This window comes from Chiloscyllium punctatum, chromosome 17, assembly GCF_047496795.1.
Source record: "Chiloscyllium punctatum isolate Juve2018m chromosome 17, sChiPun1.3, whole genome shotgun sequence".
Taxonomy (NCBI): Eukaryota; Metazoa; Chordata; class Chondrichthyes; order Orectolobiformes; family Hemiscylliidae; genus Chiloscyllium; species Chiloscyllium punctatum.
The window spans coordinates 81,778,924-81,805,158 of NC_092755.1; the positions used below are offsets into that span (position 1 = coordinate 81,778,924).

At 45.8% G+C, this 26,235-nt stretch overlaps 1 protein-coding gene across 1 annotated transcript in view; it reads left to right on the top strand.

Moving 5' to 3' along the window:
* The window catches only part of galnt9 (polypeptide N-acetylgalactosaminyltransferase 9), a 373,573-nt gene that overhangs the window by 316,618 nt on the left and 30,720 nt on the right, over positions 1-26,235 (top strand). The window lies entirely within an intron of this gene.

Here is a 26,235-nt window from a genome sequence, read left to right on the forward strand (position 1 = left end):
TGTTCTTCTTGTTGCAGAGAGCAGGGCAAGGTAGAAGAACTGGGAATGGAGGGAGTAACCAAGATTGGGAAATTTCTTACAGACTGGGTCAGCAGGAAGGTAGCTGTGGAGAACAAAATCCTGATAAACGCTGGCCATGCATCAGACCCGAAGGATCTCAGTAACCCTCTGAAGAGATCTTTGGTTTGATTTATTATCATGTGCATCTTGTTAAAAATACTGTGAAAAGAGTTGCATAGTGTTGCCACTCTCCAGCGCCATGTTAAAACAGAAAATAAACCAAAATAAAGCCATGAAAATAAAGCAATGAAGTTTTTTATCATCTTATTTCAATAAGGATAGCTGGTCTTTGGAACAGCTCCCACTTCTCACTCAGCTTTGGGCCTGATATGGGCTCCTACACCCCAATACCCCTGTGGCTAAACTGGCTACATTGCTGTAACCATGCTTCACTGTGCTACCGCTGCTGTGGGAACAAAGAGTCGCTGTTGTCCAGCACCACCTCACGTTCACCGACACCATCGCTACCATGAACTCACACTAGGCCAATCTGCTGCAGCAGGGTCCTGCACTGGGTCCAATCTCATCGCACTCCACCTTCCCCCTAACCAGGCAACTCGGCTTAGCCATGGACCTGGAGCCTGGGCTCACCCTGCGAGATTGGGCCAGAGTGGGTGTGGTGGTGGATTCACCCTGGGACCTGCTGCTCACCCGTTGGGAGAGCCCAGGCTGGGGTGCAGCCACATTCCCCTCACCCTGGCGTTTCTGCCATTGCATGCCTCCTCCTCCTCCATCACTCACTCGGCCTCACCACTCCACAGGCGCGTGCCGCCATCTTTGTCTGCTATTCTTTGGATCTCATCACCCCGTGATAACCACTGAAGAGATTTTGCCACTTTGCCAAGGTAATGGTCTTTACTGCCCTCAGTGTGAAGGATGGGCACTGGCCACGGTAGGAGAGGAATGGAAACAGCAACTTTCTCACCACACGGGGAAGGTACAGATGGTTTATACCCTGTTTGGTGTTTCTACTGCTCCAGGGAGGATCACTGCAGCTATCAGGAGATAGTCTGTGATTTTGCTGGAGTGGGAGCTAAAGTGAACACTCTGTGAGTTTCTGAACATGGCGACATAACTGACGGAATAGTTATTGACTGCGATCAGAGTCCATAGTGACCGCTCAACAGAGCTCGCTAAGTGAGTCTCGAACCAAACGAGAGAAGGAGTGAACATACCTGCAATAAACTACAGAGCTCATGATCTGACAGCACAAGGACTTCACCCAGATCCTGACAAGGGGAGATCTGTAACAGAGGTGCAGCAACCAATAGCAGTGTAATAATCGCTGGGATATGTGAGCTATCTAGCAGAGTTCCTGCCCGATCTGTCATCAGCATATGAACCTCGCGGAAGCTCAGTGCTAACCAAGGGAACAGAACCAGAATCAGCTTTCTCCAGGATCATAATAGCATCAGTGGTGTGGTACTACAACACCAATGGTGGAATCACCTTGCAGTGTGACGCCGGTGATACAGGACTTGGAGTAACATTAATACAGGGAGCACAGCCAGTTACACTTAGATCCAGACAGTAACACTAACTGAATGATACTCTGCTCAGACTGAGAAACAGTGTCTGGCCATTTTCTTTGCTTGCAGTTGTTTTAATCAATCATTGCTTGGGAGAGACAAAGGAACATTGGGGTCTGACCATAAGCCACTTCAGAGCATCTTCCTCCCACTATGCCTATCTGCTCTAAAGTATCTGCGTGAATGTTCCGTTATTTGTAGAGAGATCACCTGGACATGACCATACAAGGAATGGAAACAGACTACGTTACTAATATGCTGCATAGAGTAATACCCTTATGAAGCATGCTGAAGACAGTGTAGTGATCTCTTACAGCTCATCGTGCTGAAAGTCAAGTCATCTTGCACAAGTGGACTACATAAGAAGATGGAAATCCCTAGTGCTGCATAAGCCCATGAGAAATAGGGACAGGAACAGGCAGTTTGGCCTCTCCAGCATGCTCTGCCATTCAGTAGGAACATAGCTGATCCAACATTCCTGCCATTCCCAAGTTTCCCTTCCTTCCCTGACTGAAGCAGGAAAGAGTGATGCAAGGATGATCTGCAAGCATCAGGGATACACTTGTTGCTATAAAAGAGTAGTGGGTAAACAGGAATGCAGTGACTTCCCAAGGTAACATAGATTCATGGAATTTTATAGTAAAGTAGGAGGCTATTTGGCCCTTTGTGTCTGCACCAGCTCGCAAAAGAGTTACCAATCTCCAGCTTTATCTCTGTAACCCTCTAATGTCATCACTTTCAAATATATCCCCAGCTCTCCTTCGAAACCTCTGATGGAATCTGCCTCCAAAACTCTCCCAGACAGTGCATTCCAAATCCCAACAAGGATCTGAGTCCGAAGTCACACAACACCAGGTTATAGTCCAACAGGTTTGTTTGAAATCACAAGCTTTCAGAGTGTAGCCCCTTCATAAGGTGCACCCCAGTCCAACTCCAACACCTCCACATCCTATCAACTCTCTGATAAAGATGTTTCTCCTCATCTCCCTCCCAGCTCTCATGCTGACAATCCTGGAATTATGACCCCTCGTTACGGACAGCTTGCACAAAGGAGAAAGAATCATTATTGCTACAGAGGTGGGAGAAGAGATGCTGAAGAGCTTGGAAACAGGTCATCAAGCGATTGAGCCTCAGGAAGTACTTTACTGGCCCAACAAGAACAATGCGATTGAAGACCACATCAGACAATGCAGTGTTTATAACAAATACCAAGTCAAAGGAGGATAAAGAGTCCCTTATGATGCATTACGTCCCTATTAGACCGTGAGTGAAACTGGGAGAAGATCCATTCACTCTCACAAGAGCTGATGAGCTCGTCACTATCAGCTAGTATTCTGACTGTTTAGGGGTAGATCGTCTGAGGTCAGTGTCTATCAGTGAGATTGTAGGACACCAGAAAGCGGCATCCTGCCCACAGTGACGAGTGACAGTGGCCCTCAGTTCATGAATGAAGACTTCAAAGTCTTTGGAAATGATTAAAAAAATCAACATGGCATGTCATCTCCACAGTACTCCCTGTCAAATGGAAAGGCTGAGTTGGCAGTGGGAATTGGTTAAAGGAGTTGTGGAGAAATGGAGACAATCCTGATGTTGCACCTGAACTGCTGAAAGAAATAAAAACTGCTGAAGCCAGAAGTATCAACAGGAGTGAATGACAAAATGAAGGTGAAATGTCAGGAAGCCAAGTTTCTCTCGGATAAAACTAAGAAGTCTTTGTTTGATCTGAGCATTGAGAGCCAGTCAGAGTACAAACATTCAACACTGTCAAAAAAAGCTCATGTGGCAACTTGGAATCTGTGTGGAACGATTCTTACCTTGGTTGTGGGCAGTGAACATGAGCAATCAGATATATTGTAGTAATCACAGATATAAGGAGAGGAGCAGTTGCTTTATTGTAGGCAGAGTAGCAAATGAACATCAGTGCCAGAGACCCTCTATAACTTAACAATATTTATAGATCAGTATCACTGTTACTATGGCAAGAGCACTCAGCAGGGGAATGACAATCATCAGAGAAGGAGCATTACCATAGGTACCAGCCAGTGACAATTTGCACACATACCTTCAAAAGACCTGCACAACTTAAAAATTGTGAATGCAGTACATGTGCAGAGACTGAGGGAAGTGGGACTGACTAGAATAGTTCCATAATTGAATGATAAGTTTTTTTGTTGACCATGGATATTGGATCTCTTTGTTACTTTTAGATTAGATTACTTACAGTGTGGAAACAGGCCCTTCAGCCCAACAAGTCCACACCGACCCGTCAAAGCGTATACCACCCAGACCCATACTCCTACATTTATCCCTTCACCTAACACTACGGGAAATTTAGCATGGCCAATTCACCTAACCTGCACATTTTTGGACTGTGGGAGGAAACCCACGCAGACACGGGGAGAATATGCAAACTCCACACAGTCAGTCGCCTGAGGCAGGAATTGAACCCGGGTCTCTGGCGCTGTGAGGCAGCAGTGCTAACCACTGTGCCACCCACTTGTTGCAAATGTTAGTAGAGGAGAATGTTTCTTTTTATGAAAAGGGGAATGGTTGGAGAAATTCCATGCCGTGGCTAGTTTGCGGTAATCACACACGTTCTACCTTGGCAGCAAGTGCCTCCACTTTAATTTGTAGCAGTTGTTAAACACATTGGATCGAAAAATGATCAGTCATCCTGGACTATCTCACCAGCAGAAATCATTTTCCATCACTTCCCCTCTCTATAGATCCTCAATAGTCTCTCTTTATGTGGGATTCTATCAGACAGACCTCCTCTTTAAACAGGCCCCCTATGGGTTGGAGTTCTAACTTACGTAGAATTCCAAAGAAAAATATCCTTGGCCCTATATATTGAAGCACCTGTCACGTTGGGAAATAAATCCCTTCAATTCAGACACTCGAAGCAGTCAACTGATTTTAAATTTAAATAATGACATTGTGACAAAATCAATTTCCAAACGTTCTTTTCCTTTCAACCTACATGGTAGTTTATGCTTGATTTCCTGAATCAATTTTGTCCAATCCGATGACAGCTCAACCTTTTTTACAGCAGTCACTGGAAATTATCCATCTATCATTATTTTCCACTCTGACTGCTTTCTACAGAGAGAATCCCAAGCAATGATGCCCATGACGTGCAGCATAGTGCCTCTCACAGTGTCCAAACGGAAAAAAACTCCTTGCAATTCATTGATCCATTACTTCTTGTTGCAAAGTGGGGATAACATTAAATGATCTTTCTGAAATGAATTGAGAGCTGAGTATGGTTACCTTATTTCCTCATCAGGAGTTGGCATCACTGGTTATGCCAACATATATTGCCCATTCCTAATTATCCCTGGGGTAAGTGCTAGTGAGAGGCCTTCTTGAACCGCTGCAGTTCCTAGGCAGAGGGGGGATACACCATATTGTTTATGAAGGAAGGCCAGGATTTTGACCCAGTGACTGAGAATGAATGACAATGTTGATACGCGTTAAGGTGATGTGTGGCGTAGAGAGGAACTTATAATCGGTAGAATTCCCATGCATCTGCTGTCCTTGTTTTCCACAGGAAAGTGGGGCAAAATTGAAAGTTGGGATTGTGAGCTGTGCTGAAGGGTCATAATATGTTTTTGCTATTTGGAAGCAAAGTGGAGGAAAAATCAATGTTGGTTTTCAGTTCTGCGAAAGTTTGATTTGTTTCATTTGAGAAGGTAAGAAAGTCTTTTGAAAAGTTAAAGACAGCATTTCCCAGAAATCATGTGATCCGAGTTAACCCTCTTCCTCCCACCACTCCCCGGTAAATCCCAAACCAGAATCCCAGTCTGAGTATCCCTACTGTAGCTAATTCCCTTCAATCCTGAAGGCACTGATGACGGTTCAATTTTGATTTTTCTGCCAGTGATTCAAATAAAGTCAAGTGTGTGTAGTCCTGCCGCACCAATGACTGCTGTCTTCTTAGAGAGAGACAACTGTTGGTGGTTTAATATGAGGGTTACTGGGCCTCAGGCAGGGGGAGAGGTTGAGAAGGAGAGTCCCTCAGGGTTACCTCAGCCGGTGTGGGAATTGAACCCTCACTGTTAGCATCACTCTGCATCACAAACCAGCCACCCAACCAACTGAGATCACAAGCCCTGCCAATGACGCCAGGAATATCCAAATCTTCAGTGATTTAAACATAAATTAAGCAGTTTAGGATCGGAAACTCTGGTTGGGTCTAGGAGCAGACAAACAGCAGGATACTTTCCTGATGTTTAAAGGTGAAGGTGTCACCACATCAGCAATGGACAGCCATTCAAAACATTGGTGAGGTGCCCTTGCACATATTTTACCAGCTGATTTTGTGAGGTTAGTAGATTTTAAACATAGAATCGAGTCCCTACAGTGGGGAAGCAGGCCATTTGGCCCATCAAGTGACCTTCAAAAGAGCATCCAACCCCCACCCCATCTGTGTAACCCTGTATTTCCCATGGCTAATCCACCTAGCCTGCACATTGCTGGACACCATGGGTAATTTATCATAGCCAGTCCACCCTAACCTGCACGTCCCTGGACACCATGGGTAATTTAGCACGGCCAATCCCACCCTAACCTGCACGTCCCTGGACACCATGGGTAATTTAGCACGGCCAATCCCACCCTAACCTGCACGTCCCTGGACACCATGGGTAATTTAGCACGGCCAATCCCACCCTAACCTGCACGTCCCTGGACACCATGGGTAATTTAGCACGGCCAATCCGACCATAACCTGCACGTCCCTGGACACCATGGGTAACTTAGCACGGCCAATCCCACCCTAACCTGCACATCCCTGGACACCATGGGTAACTTAGCACAGCCAATCCCACCCTAACCTGCACGTCCCTGGACACCATGGGTAACTTAGCACGGCCAAACCCACCCTAACCTGCACGTCCCTGGACACATGGGTAATTTAGCACGGCCAATCCCACCCTAACCTGCACGTCCCTGGACACCATGGGTAGTTTAGCACGGCCAATCCCACCCTAACCTGCACGTCCCTGGACACCATGGGTAATTTAGCATGGCCAATCCCACCCTAACCTGTACATCTATGGATAGTGGGAGGAAACCCACACAGAGACAGCGACAAACAGTTGCCTGAGGGTGGAGTTGAACCCGGGTCCCTGGCACTGTGAGGCAGCAGTGCTAACCACTGAGCCACCGTGACACTGCTCCCTCCTGGGCCAGTTTAGTTTTCACATGTTACATGTAGCTCAGTGTGACATCATTGTAGTTAAACTGGACAGCCCTGGGAAGGCAAATCACATAAATCCTGGAGATGTTTGATTGTAATGATAAAGATTATGTTGTCCTTCTTCCTGGCTCACCTTCGGTAGGTGTGTCACTCCCTGACTTTGATGATAGACAACATGGAGTTAAGCCACAGGTCAGCCCTGATCTCATTGAATGGTGGCACAGGCTGGAGGGGCAGAATGGCCTAATCCAGTTCCTATCGCCTGTGTTCCTATATCTGGCCAAACAAACGCAAATTTTGTACACAGATCTTTGAAAGTTGCCACCCAGGTAAATAGTGCTGTGAAGAAGGCATATGGTGTACTGGGCTTTATTGGTAGAAGAATTGAGTTCCGGAGTCCTGAGGTCATGTTGCAGTTGTATAAGACTCTGGTGCGGCCTCATCTGGAGTATTGTGTGCAGTTTTGGTCGCCATACTATAGGAAGGATGTGGAGGCACTGGAACGGGTGCAGAGGAGGTTTACCAGGATGTTGCCTGGCATGGTGGGAAGATCGTATGAGGAAAGGCTGAGGCACTTGGGGATGTTCTCATTGGAGAAAAGAAGGTTTAGGGGAGATTTGATAGAGGTGCACAAGATGATTATGGGTTTAGATAGGGTTGACAGTGAGAACCTTTTTCCGCGTATGGAGTCAGCTGTTACTAGGGGACACAGCTTTAAATTAAGGGGTGGTTGGTATAGGACAGATGTTAGGGGTAGATTCTTTACTCAGCGGGTTGTGAGTTCATGGAATGCCCTGCCAGTAGCAGTGGTGGACTCTCCCTCTTTATGGTCATTCAAGCGGGCATTGGACAAGCATATGGAGGTTATCGGGCTAGTATAGGTTAGGTAGGCTTCGGTCGGCGCAACATCGAGGGCCGAAGGGCCTGTACTGTGCTGTATTTTTCTGTGTTCTATAAATGATTCAATTACAGAACAAATAAAAAGTGACTCCATTCAAAGAACGTTTAAATGTTTCAAAATCCTTTATGAACTCCAGCGGCAGGTACAACCTTGGATCAAAACAGGACCCGTACCCAGCAGGAAATGCTCTCCATACAAATCACTTTGCTTCCATTTCACTCTTTACTTTGAATTCCAACAATCACTCGACTGGGCAAGGGAGTCTGAGATGCTGCAGAAGAACATGAAAATGTATGACCTTGGATCTGACCTTATATAAGCGTGTAATTGAAATCCTTTCATCAACCTTGGAGCCTTTCCCATTGCTGTAATGATATCTGTGTCGATGCTTCTCTGCTGTCAGCCACCTGCACTCTCTCACTGTCCACATCCCGCGGAGCAGCTGTTTGCATTAGTGAGCAACTGCTTGTGAATGCCAGAGGTGCCAATTAATGCTTCAGCATATGCCCCCAGAATGACCCTGTCTGCAAGCAGGTCAGGATTTATCATACAGCTTCCCAAAGCTGGGGCAATGTGAACAGCCCAGTATTGCTGTCTCTGTGACTCGGTCGGAGTTTGAATTTGTGTTTGTTCGGCTCAGCCAGCAATTCATACATTTCAGTGTCAACGTCCGGGAATCCCATATCAGACCAGGTAAAAGTACTCTGTTCCAACAAGGACATCTGATAGGAAAAATTAGCAGAAACTGTCAGTATTCAATGTCATTAAGCCTCTGACAAAGGAGTGATTGAAAATAAACCTGTTGGACTATGACCTGGAGCCATCTGACTTCTGAACTTGTCCACCCCAGACCAACACCAGCCCATCCACATCATCAATCCTCCGAGAATGACTGTGAATCTGTGTTCTTTAAACATGCAAATCCAGAAGTTGTCATCAATAATTCTTGAGAAAGTGGCCTTTACCCTCCCTCTCCCCACCGTCGCTTCCACACTGCACTGACTGGAACTTCCACTCTTATGCTGTTTAACAAAAACGTTGAAAAAGTTGCACCTTGCTAAACAAAGTGTTAAACAAGATATGACAATATTTTGAGGCATATTTTCAATTAAACAGCACATGCCAGAAAACTAATTTTATATTTGTTGAATGTTAAATTTCTCTGTTATAATAAAAGCAAAGCATTTTTTTTAAAGTTAAAGCATTCCTAAAAAAGACACCCAATTCAAGTCAGTTTGCTTTGCACTTGTCAGGAATGGGATGCAAGAAAGCAAACTTGGAAAGGGAACACTAACTTATACAGCAAAGGAAGAAGGTCCAATTGGTTGGACAATGTTTGGCGTAGAGATATATCAGTCAATTGACAATCTGAATAAAGTAATTTAAGTCAGACCAGGCAGGTCAACACTCAAAGTTTGTGAGAAGATTTGTAGCTCGGGTGCTCGTTGTTGTGGTTCTGTTCGCCGAGCTGGGAATTTGTCTTGCAAACGTTTCGTCCCCTGTCTAGGTGACATCCTCAGTGCTTGGGAGCCTCCTGTGAAGCGCTTCTGTGATGTTTCCTCCAGCATTTATAGTGGTTTGAATCTGATTGGTTTGAATCTGGTCAACTCTGGTTTGTTTATCATTTTAGCTTCTGCCTTAATGGCATCTGCGTATCCCAATGAGTTATTTCACTATCTATAAAAAAGAAACTGTAGGGATTCAGTGATGTTTACTTTCAAGGATTGGTGTACATAGATCTTTGAAAGTTGCCACCCAGCTTGATAGAGTTGTTAAGAAGGCATACGGTATGTTAACTTTTAATAGTAGAGGGACTGAGGTTCAGAGCCAAAAGGTCATGCTACAGCTGTACAAAACTCTGGTGTGGCCATGCTTAGTGTATTGTGTACAGTTCTGGTCACCACATTATTAGAAGGATGTAGAAGCTTTGGAAAGATGAGTTTTGAGAAGATTTGTAGCTCAGGTTAAAGGACACCACTTCAACTGGGACAACACATCCATCCTAGGACAAGCCAAGCAGAGACATGCACGAGAATTCCTAGAAGCATGGCACTCCACCCAAAACTCTATCAACAAACACATTAACTTGGACCCGATTTACCAGCCCCACCAAGAAAAAGAACAGGAAATGACATCACCATAGGAAATGACATCACCAACCCAAAGAAACCCAAACATATAAATAGAAAGCAGGAATCATCAGAGGCTCACTGAAGATGTTACTGAGTTATGGTGACAAAATGCCTGAAAATGAACCAACCAGCTCAGTGAGCAAACCTAAGTCCAGTTTTAGGAAGGGTTCAGAGGAGATTTACTGAGATGTTGCCTGGTATGGATGGAACCTCTAATGAGGAAAGGCTGAGGCACTTAAGGCTGTTTTCATTAGAGAGAAGAAGTTTGAGAGGTGACTTACTTAATAGAGACTTATAAGACAATCAGAGGGTTAGGTAGGGTGGACAGGGAGAGCCTTTTTCATCTGATGGTGATGGCGAGCATGAGGGGACATAGCTTTAAATTGAAGGGTGATAGATATAGGACAGATGTCAGAGGTAGCTTCTTTACTCAGAGAGTAGTAGGGGTGTGGAACGTACTGCCTGCAACAGTAATAGACTCACCAACTTTAAGGGTATTTAAATGGTCATTGGATAAACATATGGATTATAATGGAATAGTATAGGATAGCTAGGCTTCAGATTGGTTTCACAGGTTGGCGCAACATCGTGGGCCGAAGGGCCTGTACTGTGCTGTAACATGGGCTGAAGGGCCTGTACTGTGCTGTAACATGGGCTGAAGGGCCTGTACTGTGCTGTAGCGTGGGCCAAAGGGCCTGTACTGCACTGGAATGTTCTGTGTTGTCTGTACTTTGTGGTTTGCTGCCTATGAAAATACCTCGCAGTGATTTGCTGTTTACCTTTGATTACATCATCACTGTTGCGTATCTTGAGGTTTTAACTTGGTAACGAAGTCAGGCTGACATTGGGAGAGGTGTAATCAACACAAAGGAATCCTGAGACCTTTGTGAATATTTTCTTCAAGCTCAGCAGGAAGCATCATTACCCACTGTGCTTTACTTTATGCCCAAGCTGTTAATCCTTATTGCATCAGGGTAACACGTTCCGACTTCTAGACATCCCATCGAGCTGCACTGAATCCTAATCTAATCTCAAATCCACTCACAATTAAGGAATTTAGTCCCACAAATGTCCCATTCAGAACCAGATAGAGTCAAAGAGCTGTACAGCATGGAAACATGCTTTGGTCCAAATCATCCATGCTGATCAGATATCCTAAATTAATCTAATCCCATTTGCCAGCAACAGGTGGCTCAGTGGTTAACAGCGCCAGGGACTTGGGTTTGATCCCAGCCTCGGGCAACTGTGTGGATTTTGCACGTTCTCCCCGCGTCTGTGTGGGTCTCCCCCAGGTACTCTAGTCTCCTCCCACAGCCCAAAGGTTCTGCAGGTCAGGTGAATTGGCCAATAGTGTTCAGGGATGTGTAGGTTAGGTGGATTAACCATGTGATATGTAGTGTAAAAAGGGCATGGGTCTGGATGGGATACTCTTTGGAAGGTTGGTATGGACTTGTTGAGCCAAATGGCCTGTTTCCACACTGTAGGGATTTTATGATTTAACCCATATCCCTCTAAATCCTTCCTATTCATCTACCCATCCAGCTGTTTTTTAAATGTTGTAATTGTACCAGCCTCCATCCAGTTATGGAAGATTTTGAGGAAGGAGACAGTGAGTGATTGCATCCCCTGGTGGGGGTGTTGACAAGGGGCATTTGGGGTTGTTTTATGTTTGTGTGTGGATTGAGGGTAGCTCAGGCCAGGCAGTATTGTCCTTGCTGAAATAATTACAACACTAATTGGTTTTTAATCCACCATTTCAAGGGGTATTAAGAGTAATGTGGGCAAGGTTGACAGGTTTCTGTTGAGGGATATCTGCAAACTTGTTTGGTTTTGACCAGAAATATTCTTTGGGATGTTTTGAGGTCACAAAAATCTCTTCTTTGTCTAAGAGATATTTGGAGTTTTTTTGGACAATCCAACTGCTTCTTTGTCACTTCCATTCACTTTTGTAAAAAAACATGTTCTTAAATAACTTTTTTGTTGAAATTAAATTCTTTTGATTACTAGTCCAGTTCCTATGCATAATAATCCAGGAACCACCATAAAGTTACAGTGCACCTCATTATACATATTCCCTTATTTCATCATTACCCTCCCTCGACATTCTGCACCTTTGTCCTGTAATTCAATCAGTTCACTAACTTTGCAAGGTGAAATGAGAAGCTATTCATTCAGTTACTATCTGAGGCAAGCGCTCTCACGTTGCGGGGACACACGAGAAGCTTGGACCTTTCACAGATTGCTTTGATCAGGATTGCAGTGTTGTAGCTCCAAGGTTTCCGTGTCACTGCATCCAACAGCAGCATTCAGCCTTCCACCCAGTTATACTGAACTCCGCAGTACTCACAGAAACAAGTTGATGGATTTCACCACCTGATCTCCTCATTTAGTTTGACATCTATTCAACCCTTGTTTAAATATTTGACAGATTCCCACGCTGCAGAACCTTAGTTGCACAGTGTAACTGGCTTCCTCTCCCCAGGAAAGTGAAAACTAGGGGTGTCCTCAAAAAAGGTTTTTCAAATTAGCAAAACATTCAATAGGGTCGATGTGGGGAAAATCCAAAATATGAGTAACTATGAATACATCCAATTGGAAATTCAGGAGCAGTCCTTACCTAGAGAGGAGGGAGGATGAACGTGAGGTGATTCTAAACAGATGACCTGGTCATTGATTGAGAGATGGATATTGGTCAGGGCACCAGGGAAAGGACCCCTTCTCTCCTTCTAGAATCTTTTGCTTCCACCTGAACTGCCAGATATGTTGGGCTTCGAACTCATCCAAAAAGTCACCACCTTTGACAGTATAGCATGTTCTCACTGCTGCACTGGGCAGAGAGAGTCCGAAACCTTGTGAATCGGTGAAGAAGGTCAGAGTAGGAATATGAGGAGTATACACAGCCAGACACGGCTGCATCTATCAGATGACCTGCTTCTGGCCTGCAATGTGATTCATCCATTTTACCACCCCTTACTATACTCCACAAACATAAAGCCATCAGTCCAACCAGTCCACGTTGACCATAATCCCAAACTAAACTAGTCCCACCTGCCTGCCCCTGGCCCGTATCCCTCCAAACCTTTCCTATTCATGTCCTTATCCAAACGCCTTTTAAAAATTGTAATTGTACCCACATCCAGCACTTCCTCTGGAGGTTCATTCCTCACATGAACCAGCCTCATGTAAAAAAAGCTGCTCCTCAGGTCTTTTTTAAATCTCTCTCCTTTCACCTTAAAAATCTGCTCGCGAGTCTTGAAATCCCCATCTTCAGGAAAAGGCACCTACCATTAACCCTATCCATACCTCTCATTATTTTGGAATTTTCTATCAGGTTGCTCCTCAACATCTTTTCTCTCCGACTTTGACAATGTCGTTTCATTCTGATAGAGTTTCTTTTAAGGTTCCTGTTCATAGAGTCATAGAGATGTACAGCATGGAAACAGACCCTTCGGTCCAACCCGTCCATGCCGACCAGATATCCCAACCCAACCTAGTCCCACCTGCCAGCACCCAGCCCATATCCCTCCAAACCCTTCCTATTCATATACCCATCGAAATGCCTCTTAAATGTTGCAATTGTCCCAGCCTCCACCACTTCCTCTGGCAGCTCATTCTATACACACACCATCCTCTGTGTGAAAAAGTTGCCCTTTAGGTCCCTTTTAAATCTTTCCCCTCTCACCCTAACACTATGCCCTCTAGTTCTGGACTCCTCCACCCTGTCCATGCCCCTCATGATTTTATAAGTCTCTAGAAAGTCACCCCTCAGCCTCTGACGCTCCAGGGAAAACAGCCCCAGCCTGTTCAGCCTCTCCCTAAAGCTTAAATCCTCCAACCCTGGCAACATCCTGGTAAATCTTTTCTGAACACTTTCAAGTTTTACAATATCTTTCTGATAGTAAGGAGACCAGAATTGCACACAATATTCCAGAAGTGGCCTAACCAATGTCCTGTACAGCTGCAACATGACCTCCCAACTCCTGCACTCAATACTCTGACCAATAAAGGAAAGCATACCAAACGCCTTCTTCACTATCCTATCTACCTGCGACTCCACTTTCAAGGAGCTATGAACCTGCACTCCAAGGTCTCTTTGTTCAGCAACACTCCCTAGGACCTTACCATTTAGTGTGAAAGTCCTGTTATTGAACAATAAAGAAAAATACTTTCTTCTTTAAGATTTCATGATCAGATGCTGACCCCCAAACAGATAATGCCTGGTTTTCACTGGCAATATCCAAATGCAGGCGGTCCCTGGGTTGGGAACGGTTTCCATTCTGGGGTCAATTTGTACGCAAGTTGGAACAGGTGATACTGTTGGAAGAAAAAATATCCAAGTGTATTATGTATGGAAACAGCATCATTTTAATGCAATACTTGTCAGTTCAGGCAATGCATCTTGAAGATATTTTGATGGCATTGTGAGTGTGTAATGTTCCACTATAAGATTAGCGAGCAGTTGCAGTAATAACCTGCTTGCAATAACTGTGTCTTTGCTCTGTGTAAGTAGTCAGTACATCACCAAGACTATATGTAACTCTGAGATCTTATAGAACTGTAAATAGTTAAGTGTTAATTGGTTGGTGGGTTCAGACAAGGCCATTAGAGGGTTTGGGAACAAGGATAAGGATTTTAGCAATGAGATGTTGAGGTAATTGAAGTCAGTGGAGCTCAGTAAGCACAGGAGGCAGTGGCTAATGGGGGTGGCAAGGTGCCTCAGTGATTAGCTCTGCTGCCCGGGTTCGGTCCCACCTTCAGGTCACTGTCTGTGTGAAGTTTGTATATTCTCCCCATGCCTGCGCATGTTTCCTCTGGGTGCTCTGGTTTCCTCCCAAAATCCAAAGATTTTCAGTTTAGGTAGATTGGCCATGGGAAATTGCCCATTGTGTCCAAGGATGTGCAGTGTGGTGGACTAGCCATGGGAAATGTAGGGTTACAGGGATAGGATAGGAAGGTGGATGTGGGTGGGATGTTCTTCAGAGAGCTGACGTGGACTTGATGGGCCAAAGGGCTTACTTTCACACTGTAGGGATTCTATGACTTGGTTTGGGTCAGTATACAGGCAGCAGAGTCCTGGAGCAGGGTGAAGTACGGGACGCCACGCGAGAGTACAAAGAACATAGAAAATTACAGCACTCCAAGCCTGCGCCAATCCAGATCCTCCATCTAAACCTACAGCCTGTTTTCTAAGGATCTGTACCTCCCTGCTCCCTGCCCATTCATGTATCTGTCTAGATACATCTTAAATGGCACTATCATACCTCCTGACCACCTCCGCTGGCAATGCATTCCAGGCACCCACCACCCTTTGTGTAAAGAACTTTCCACGTATATCTCCCCTAAGCTTTTCCCCTCTCACCTTGAACTCATGACCCCTAGTAATTGAGTTCCCCACTCAGGGTAAACGCGTCTTGCTATCCACCCTGTCTATACCACTCATGATTTTGTAGGCCTCAATCAGGTCCCCCCTCAACCTCCTTCTTTCTAATGAAAATAATCCTAATATACTCAACCTCTCTTCATAGCTAGCACCCTCCATACCAGGCAACATCCTGGTGAACCTCCTCTGCACCCTCTCCAAAGCATCCACATCCTTTAGGTAATGTGGGGACCAGAACTGTACACAGTATTCCAAATGTGGCCGAACCAAAGTCTTATACAACTGTACCATGATCTGCCAAATCTTGTACTCAAATCCCCGTCCGATGAAGGAAAGCATGCCCTATGCCTCCTTGATCACTCTATCAACCTGCATTGCCACCTTCAGGGAACAACGGACCTGAACACCCAGATCTCTCTGTACATCAATTTTCCTCAGGGCTTTTCCATTTACTGTATAGTTCACTCTTAAATTGCATCTTCCAAAATGCATCACCTTGCATTTGTCCAGATTGAACTCCAGCTGCCATTTCTCTGCCCAACTCTCCAATCTGTCTATATTCTGCCGTTTTCTCTAACAGTTCCCTTCACTAGCTGCTACTCCACCAATCTTAGTGTCAACTGCAAACTTGCTAATCAGGCCACCTATACTTTCCTCCAGATCATTTATGTATATCACAACAACACTGGTCGCAGTGTGGATCCCCATGGAACACCACTGGTCACAGGTCTCCATTTTGAGAAACTCCCTTCTGACTACTCTCTGTCTCCTGTTGCCCAGCTAGTTCTCTATCCATCTAGCTAGTACACCCTGGACCCCAGGCAACTCTACTTTCTCCATCAGCCTACCATGGGGAACCTTATTAAATGCCTTACTGAAGTCCATATTTATGAAGTCTACAGCTCTTCCCTCATCAATCAACTTTATCACTTCCTCAAAGAATTTTATTAAGTTGGTAAGGATCGATCTTCCCTGCACAAAACCATGCTGCCTATCACTGATAAGCCCATTTTCCTCCAAATGGGAGTAGATCCTATCCCTCAGTAAGTTCTGCAGCAGCTTCCCCACCACTGACATCAGGCTCACAGGTCTACAATTCCCCGGATTATCCCTGATACCCTTCTTAAACAAGGGGACAACATTAGCAATTCTCCAGTGCTCTGGGACCTCACCCCGAGTGTGTTGGAAGTGGAGGTAACAAAGGAACATTATAGTTTATGCATCAGTCTACTTGGTTTTATAGACCCAGTGAATTAAAATGTTTCCCTTCAAAACAAATCCCTGTGACTTTTCTGACTTAAAATTTCACAAGACTCAGGGAATCTTGTGAAATATTTTCCAACAGTGAGACATTTGAAATGGTGCATTGACAGCAACTGGTAATCAGAGATTGACAGGACAGTGAGATAATGGAATTGGAATATACGTACAGCAAAAGAAGCAGCTGTCAGCTTGAAATATTAATATCTAATAAGGATGCCCTACATTGAATCCAATTAAACTCATTTAAATCGGGCAGTTATGGTGTAAGGGGAATAGTATCTGAAACAGCGTCAATTAAGTTTGGAGACTGAATGTTTCTAACCTGGCTCCTGGATGTATAATATGTACATTAATGTCAGCGGCTGTTAAACAATGCACCATATGCTTTGCACTTACAAACAGGAAGGTAGACCATAGAAACAGGATGGGACTATTTGGCCCCTCCAATTTGCACCATTAGTCATGACAATCATGGCACTTGTTATGGCCTTGAATCCACTTTCCTGCCTGTCCCCTATTGCCCTCAGTCTGCTGGTCAATCAAACATCTGCCTTTAACAGCCTGGGATACATTCCCTGGTCCAGTGACATTCCTTGTTGGGGAAGAGAGTTCCAAAGATAACACGGTCCTCTCTTAGAGCAAATTCCTCCTCAAATCCGTTTTAAATGGGAGGCCCTTTATTCTGGAACTGGACCCCTTGTTCTAGATTCTCCCACGGAGGGAAACACCCATCCAGTCAAGCCCCTCCCAAATCCCATATCTTTCAATGCAATCTCATGCTTCTAAACTCAAACAAATGCAGGTCTAACCTACTCACCCTTTTGTCATAAAGTAAATCCTTTCATCCCAGCTATCAGTCAAGTGAATCGGCTATAAAACACTTCCAGAGTAAGCCCTTCCCTCAACAGATGTGACCAAACTGCTCTCCGTATTCTAAGTGGTGCCCCCCCAATCTCTGGCATAATTGTAGTAAATCACAGAGTCACAGGATTGTTACAGTGCAGAAGACGACCATTTGGCCCATCGTGCCTACACTGTCCTATCCCCTAGCGCCAACCTTTGGCCTTTTCCCCCACATCCCTGTTCACTATTTCTATCCATTTCTTGAATGTCCCCCTTAGACCTGTCTCCAACACATTCCAGGCAGTGCATTCAGACCCTAACTACTCCCCGTGTGAAAGAGTTTGTTATTAGTGCTTTGCTTGCACATCGTTTTGAAAATGTTCCAACTTCAAAAGGCTTTTTTAAGGCTTTCCTGTTTTTATACTCTCAAGGCCAACCAGGGATAGGCAGTAAATACTAGCCCAGCCAATGCTGTCCATATCCCGTGAGTGACTATAAAAGAAAAATTCCGTCCCCACCTTACAATCCAGGCCAACGTTCTGCTTGCATCCCTCGTCACTTGCTGTGCCTGGCTGCTAACATTTTGTACAAGGTCACCCACATACCTCTATACAAAAGACTGCTGCAATCTCCCTCCATTTAATTGATACTCTGTATTTTTATTCCTCCTGCCAAAGTGGGCAACCTCACATTTTTTTTCATCACTACGGTAACAGGGAACAATACTTGAATGGCTAGTTGGAGTTTTAGGTTGAGGGGCAGCAGATTTAACACAGAGCTGAGGAGGAATTATTTCTCTCGCAGGTCATGAATCTGTGGAATTCTCTCCCCCCAGAGTACGGTGGAGCTGGGGTATTGAGTAAATTTGAGAAGGAGATGGACAGTTTTTAAGTTATTATTGTGTTGAAGGGTTATGGAGAGTGGGTGGAAAGTGGAGTTGAGGCTGAGATAAGATCAGCTATGGTGGTGTTGAATGGCGGAGCAGGCTCGAGGGGCTGAATGGCCTGTTCCTGCTTCCAGTTCTTACGAACAGTTGGACTATAGGATACCAAAGGCTTTCGCTGTTTTCCCTGGATTCTCCGCAAGAACTTTTGTAACTCCTCCTAGGTCTGGGAGGTGCTCCATCAAGCCATCACAGTTAATGGACCTGCTGATCTCTCCACCACACCCACACATCTCCTGTTTCACTTCTGGATGTAAAATCTCAGCTCAGCTCACAGTGGGCTCAGACCACGGCTCTTCGAGCTCAGCCATTGAAACTCGGCTGGAGTGTCGGTGCAGAGCGCTGTCTGTGGTGCTGACTCACAGGTGAACTTTTCAGTCAAGAGTCACGATCAGAGTGGTGCTGGAAAAGCACAGCAGGTCAGGCAGCAGCCGAGGAGCAGGGAAATCCACGTTATGGGCATAAGCCCTTCATCGGGGATGAGGCTTGTGGGCCACAGGAGCTGATAGATAAATGGGGGAGGGGGGGAGAGGGGGGGTGTAGGGGTTGGGGGAAAGGTAGCTGATAAAGAGATAAGTGGATGAAGGTGAGGGAGAAGGTCAAGAGTGTGGTGCTGGAAAAGCACAGCAGGTCAGGCAGCATCCGAGGAGCAGGGAAATTGACGTTTCGGGCAAAAGCCCTTCATCAGGTAGATTAGATTAGATTACTTACAGTGTGGAAGCAGGCCCTTCGGCCCAACAAGTCCACACCACCCCGCCGAAGCGCAACCCACCCATACCCCTACATCTACCCCTTACCTAACACTATGGGCAATTTAGGATAGCCAATTCACCTGACCTGCACATCTTTGGACTGTGGGAGGAAACCGGAGCACCCGGAGGAAACCCACGCAGACACGGGGAGAACGTGCAAACTCCACACAGTCAGTCGCCTGAGGCAGGAATTGAACCCAGGTCTCTGGCGCTGTGAGGCAGCAGTGCTAACCACTGTGCCACCGTGCCGCCCAAGTGGACCTTAAATGGACCTTAAACCAAAAGGCTCCTTTACTTGCACATGCACACAGAAAAGATCACTCGATGCTTTTGATCCTACATCAGGGACTCTCCCGGTTCCTATCTCTGGCCACTTGTTATTTGTGTGTACACAAGTCAGCTCCTGTATCTATGACTGTGGTTTGTATCGGCTAGTTTTTGGAAAGGGCTTTGGGATATCCTGATGCAGTGCAAGCCCTTCTCTGACTTGTCTCCACTTGCTGTGCCTCGGGGATCATAAGGAGCAAAGGATCATTAAGCGATATCAGAGCAGCAGAGGACTGAGTTAACAGGAGTAACCTTCCATTAACCGGTATCCCTGGATCATAAAAATGCAACAAATGGCTTTGGGTTTTTATTGACAGACATCAGTTACTGACTCTATAAGATTCCTCGGCGTTATTCTAGGCAGGGCAAGGAAATGTGGCTGCAATTAGATTTGTCTTTGTCCAATTTCATTCACAGTCTCAATGCATCCAAAATGGGAGCATAGCAAATAGGAGCAGGAGTAGGCCATTCGGCCCTTCGAGCCTGCTGTGTCATTCAGAATGACCATGGTTGATCATCCAACTCTGGTCCTGTTTTCTCCCTATACTCTTTGATCCCTTTAGGCCTATGAACTACATCTAACTCCTTATTGAAAACATTCAGTGTTTTTGCCTCAACCACATTCTGTGCCAGAGGATTCCACAGGCTCCCCACACTCTGGGTGAAGACATTTCTCCTCATCTCAGTTGTAAATGACCTACCCTATACCTTTAGACTGTGACCCCCCCCCCCCGGGTTCTGGACCCCTTGGGCATCAGGATTACCCTTTATGTATTTACCCCAGACTAATCCTGTTAGAATGTTATAGGTTTGCATAAAAGTCTAGGAATTCAGAGAGTTGCTGTTATTATGCAGGTACATGTAGCTGCTCATTTGTTCACATCAGGGTCCCATAAATATCAGTGAAATCTGTGACTCAGTGGGTCACTGTCCCAAAAAGGCTGAGTCCCAGTGCCCCTCCAGACACTTCAGCAGTCCGAATGCTGTTCTGAGGAGGTGCTGCACTCTCTAAGCTGGTGTCTTTTGAAGGAGACATTAAATCAAGATCTTCTCTGCCCTGTCAGATAGAGTAAGACCACATGGTACTATTCAAGGAGAGTTCTCCCCAGAGTCCCAGACAATATTTGTTCCTCAAACAATGTCCCTAAACAGCAGACAGATGCAAAACACTGCAGATCCGGAAATCTGAAGCAAACACTGATGTTGCTGTCTGTGGTGGCACGGTGGCTGAGTGGTTAGCACTGCTGCCTCACAGCACCAGGAAGCTGGGTTCAATTCCAGCCTCAGGTGATTGTCTGTGTGGAGTTTGCATGTTCTCCCTGTGTCTGCCTGGGTTTTCTTCAGATGCTCTAGTTTCCCTCCACAGATGTGCAGGTTAGGGTGGATTGGCCATGCTAAATTGCCCATCGTGTTCAGGGATGGTTAGGTGCATTATTCAGGGGTAAATGTAGGGGAATGGGTCTCGGTGAATTACTCTTCAGAGGATTGGTGTGGACTTGTTGGGCCGAATGGCCTGTTTCCACATTGTAGGGATTCTATAATTGCTGGAAGCAGATCTGGCAGCAACTGTGGAGAAAGGAACAGAGTTAATGTCTTGAGTCTGATATGACTCTTCTTCCAAACTTGTCAGAATGTTTTATTTTTATGTCATGAAAGATCAGAAAGTCTGATAAAAGTGATATTATTGTTTGTGGAAGCTTGCTGTGTATAAAGCAATCATTGTGTTTCCTATTTTTAAATTTGCTCTTGGGATGTGGGTCTTCACTGGCTGGGCCCAGCATTTATTGCCTGTCCTTAGTTACCCGATGAGAAGGTGAGGGGACCTGCCTTCTTGAACTGCTGAAGCTTTAGGGAGGGACATCCAGGATTCTGACCCAGCAACCCTGAAGGAATGGCGATTATATTTCCAAGTCAGAAGGGTGAGGGACTTGGAGGGGAACTTCAGAGGGTGGTGTTCCCATGTATCTGCTGCCCTTGTCCTTCTAGGGGTGACAGTACTGTAAGGTGCTATAGCGTGATTTCACTGGCTACAAACTACTCTGAGACATCCTGAGGTCATGAACGGTGCATTCTTCCTTGTCTTTGCCACCTCAGACCAGCTTCTTTCATGTCTCTCCTGGTCACCTTCCCTCCCTGTATCTTCCACAAACTCCAACTCTTGGAAACACATATTTCCCAAATCCTAGCCAGCACTCTGTCAGTTTCAGTAAAACATCAGGTGAGAATGTGCACTTCAACCCATGAGTGGGTTGTCATACACTCAACCCACTGAATCAGCCCTGCATGGAGCAGTGATACTCATTTTGCTTCAACGTTGACACAAATAGTATTCTCAGGTGATCGCAGAGCATGCATTTTAATTATTTTAATCTTTATTCATAAAGCAATTTATTTCTGCCACAGAAATGATGAGTTAAATCTTCGATTCCTTCACACCATCCGCTGTCAGATGTTTGTTGTAATGGGTATACCTCCCCCCAAAAACAGAATAATCTTTTCACTCTTGTCAAGTCACAGAGATTCTCAATAAAATCTGCAGAATGAAATCCAATGCTCAATCCTGCCCTCACTTTCAAATCTCTCCAAAGTCTTGCTGCTCCCTTTAACAGTAAACTTCTCCAGCCCTTTAGCCCTCCCAGACCTTGGGATTCAACAATTCCCAGTCTCTGACTTCAATTGTTGCACCATTGGTGACATATACATTCATATGCCTCAATCCTAAACTCCCAAATTCCCTCCCTAAGTGTCTTCACCTCTTGGTCCTCCTTTAAGACAGTCCTTAAAACTTACCACTTAGACCAAACAAATGTACAGAAGCCTTTGTTGGATGATCACTGCTGTGAAGCCACCTGGGGTAGCTTTTCTACTTTAAAGGCACTATATAAATGCGAGTTGTTGCTTTGCACACAGACAGTTGTGCAAAGTGGCAGATTTGAGGACAGTCTTCAAGAAATCATAACACAAGACGTCATGGAAAAACATAGAGGCACAGTCAGATAATTCAATCCGAGCTCAGGTTGCACAGGAAGCCTGTCATTAGGTTATTGAAGGAGGAACAGATTGGTGAGTGTGCCCAGTGTTTTCTGTATGACCTCAGCAAACTGCAGCTCCGACAAAAATGAGAGAGCGATCAAATGTCATCCCATCCAAAATATAGCATGAAGTAATGTCCCTTTGCAGCACCTGGGCAGGGGACTCATTCAAACTCTCAATGCTATGTCTTATCTCAATGTCAAACCCAATCAATGAGGCCTCCGCCAAACTACATTCATAGAATCCACACAGTGTGGAAGGAGGCCATTCAGCCCATCAAGACCGCACCGACCCTCTGAAGAGCATTGAAACCAGACCCAACGCCCAGAATTTCCAATGGCTGATCCACCTAGTTTGCACATCCCTGGACAATGGGACAAAACCAGGACACCCAGCTGAAATGGGGAGAACAGCTGCCCGAGGGTGGTATCAAACCCAGCTCCCTGGCACTGTGAGGCAGCAGTGCTAACTACAGAGCCACCCTGCCATCTGTTCAGCAGTGCTTGATGAGCAAAAGCTTCACTCTGTGAGAATGTAAAAGCAAATATGTTGCAGAGTTAAGTTCAAGGTTAACAGTTCTGAGGAATGTTCGAGAGTGTGGTGCTGGAAAAGCACAGCAGGTCAGGCAGCATCCGAGGAGCAGGAGAGTCAATGTTTCGGGCATAAGCCCTTCATTTCTGACCTTATGATGGAGGGAAGGTCATTGATGAAGTAGCTGAAGATGGTTGGGCCGAGGACATTTCCTAGTGAAGGGTGTTTGCCCGAAATGTCAATTCTCCTGCTCCTCGGATGCTGCCTTACCGGCTGTGCTTTTCCAGCACCACACTCTCGACTCTGATCTCCAGCATCTGCAGTCCTCACGTTCTCCTGTTTCTAAGAAAGGAACATAAGACTTGAGATATTAACTCTGCTTTCCCTCCACAGATGCTGGCAGACCTGCTGAGTCTCGACAGCAATTTCTGTTCTTGTTTCTAGTTCGACTGTAAAGGTTGGAGGACGAGAGAAGAATTTTAAATGAAATGCATTGGTCATCAGGGGGGCCAGTGGAACTCCCTGAAAAACACTGAGGATAATGGATGAGTGAAACCGAATGAGGGATGGGGTATAGTCAGTGGACAAGGTGAAAGGGTGAGAGATGATTAAGGTAAAATGGTAGCAGGTTGGCAGCAGACAGCATTGATTCAATCCACCTCCTATCCCATCCCCCTCCTTCCCCGTCCCCCTCCAACCCCATCCACCTCCTTCCCCGTCCCACTCCTTCACCATCCCCCTCCAACCCCATTCCCCTCCTTCGCCGTCCCCCTCCTTTCCCGTCCACCTCCTTCCCCGTCCCACTCCTTCACCATCTCCCCTTCCCCGTCCCCCTCCAACCCCATCCACCTCCTCCGCCGTCCCCCTCCTCCGCCGTCCCCCTCCTCCGCCGTCCCCCTCCTTCGCCGTCCCCCTCCTTCGCCGTCCCCCTCCAACCCTGTCCCCCTCCTTCCCCATCCCCCTCCTTCCCCGTCCCACTCCTTCACCATCCCCCCTTCCCCGTCCCCCTCCAACCCCATCCACCTCCTCCGCCGTCCCCCTCCTCCGCCGTCCCCCTCCTTCGCTGTCCCCCTCCTTCGCCGTCCCCCTCCAACCCTGTCCCCCTCCTTCCCCATCCCCCTCCTTCCCCGTCCCCGTCCTCCCTGCCCTCATACTGTCTTGCCATTGTTTTAACTCTTGCTATGTCCCACCTCCCAGCCAGTTAGAAAGCCAATTACACTTCATCTATTGATTGGATGACCCCTGACTGACAGAGCATAGAACAGTACAGCACAGGAATGGGTGTTGAATATGACAGAATATTAAGCAAGTCCCTCTGCCCGTGATCCATAAGCCTCTGTGAGCTTATCTAAAAGTCCCTTAAACACCCCTATCGTCTCTGCCTCCACCCTCACCCCTGGCAGCACGTTCCAGGCTCCTACCACGCTGTGTAAAATAAGAACCCCTCACATCTCCTTTGAACTTTCCCCCTCACCTTAAATACATGCCCCCTTGTGTAAGACATTTAAGCTCTGGGAAAAAAGATTCTGTCCGCCCTATCTATGCATCACATAACTTTATGGACTGTTTTCAAGTCTCCCCTCAGCCTCCATCACTCCAGAGAAAGCAACCTGAGTTTTTCTAGCCTCTCCCTCTAATACCCTCTAATCCAGGCAGCATCCTGGGAATCTCTTCTGCACCCTCTCCAAAGCCCCCACATCCTTCCTGTAATGCGGTGACCAGAACTGGACTCAATACCCTGTGTGTGGCCAAACCAAACTCTTAGACAGCTGCAGTATGACATCCTGACTCTTGTACTCAGTTCCCCGACTAATAAAGACAAGTATGCCATACACCTTCTTTACCAGCCTACCTACATGTGTGACCACTTTCAGGGAGCTATGGCCTTGAATCCGAAGATCCCTCTGCCCATCAATGCTGTTCAGGCTCCTGCCACTAACTGTATATTTTTCCTTAACATTTGATTTCCCAAAGTGCAGCATCTCATACTTATCCGGATTAAACTCCATCTGCCATTTCTCTGCCCATATTTACAACTGATCTATATCCTGTTGTATCCTTTGACAACCTTCTACACTACCCACAACTCCACCCATCTTTGTGTTGTCTGCAAACTTACTAACCCACCCATCGACATTGTCAGCCAAACAACACCTGTACTCAATTCCAATATTATTTTAACTTAAACAAAAATGTTTCAGTCATTTCTGACAGTAGACAAATGAAAATAACCAAAGATTGTAGATTTAAAATCATTGGCAAACAATTGCGAGGGTTTGTGGGGAGATGGAGAAATGTTTTCACTTGAAGTTCTTGAGGTCTGAACAGACCTCGATTTGAATTGGTGGTGGGACAGAAGTTTGGGTGAATGGAAAAAGGATTTGAGGGAATGTGGGGAGAAGTGTTCTCCCTCCTGAGAGTGATGGGTGTCTGGAATTCACAGCCCAATTTGGTGGAACCCTCAACTCACTGAAAAGAAACCTGGAACCTGCAGACCACCGGCTGGGAAGTGGGACTGGAATGGGCAGCTGGCACAGACAGGCTGGACTGAAAGGCCTTGTTTTATGCTGGAACCTATCTATGGTTCTGTGGTTCAAAACTTATTCCATCAATAATTTTAAAAGGGAGCTGGAAAGGAACTAGGATGAGAAACCTGCAGAGTTACGGGCAGAAAGTGAGCATCTGAGCCAGAAGATGAGTGCTCTTTCTGAGAGCCAGCATAAGCTCAGTGGGCCAAGTGGTCACCTTTAGTCCTGTAAATTTTGGTGGTTTTATTAACCGTTGATTCATCATCCAGGCTTTGATTCACAGTTCCATCGCGTAGATTAATGTTTCATTCCTAGCAACTCCAGGCCAATTCTGAAGGATTGGCATTCCAAAAGAAGGCTCATGTCAGCAATGAAATCCACCAGGGTCGGAATCTTAAGGGCAGGATTTGGAACTCCGTCTGGCTCCATGTGTCTTGGATTGACTTATGTCACTACACTCTTGAGATTTTCCAGGTCAAAAAATGTCCATTCTGTCAAATTCAGCTATGGACCATCAGTAAAGCAGTATGCAATATAATTGGGAATCATTAAAGTGGGGTGAGAAAGACATAGGTACCTCAAAACTGAACCAGCAGGACGCAGCAAGTGTAAAACACTCACATCTTTTTTTGATTTGATTTATTATTGTCAAATGTACCTTGGTACAGTGAAAAGTTTCATTTTGTGTGCAGTACAGGCAGACTATACCGTCCAAAGTGCTTTAGGATAAACAGACCAGAGTGAGGAATACAATATTACAACTGCAGAGAAGGTGCACAGAGAGCGAGATCAACATTAAATTTAAAATTTGAG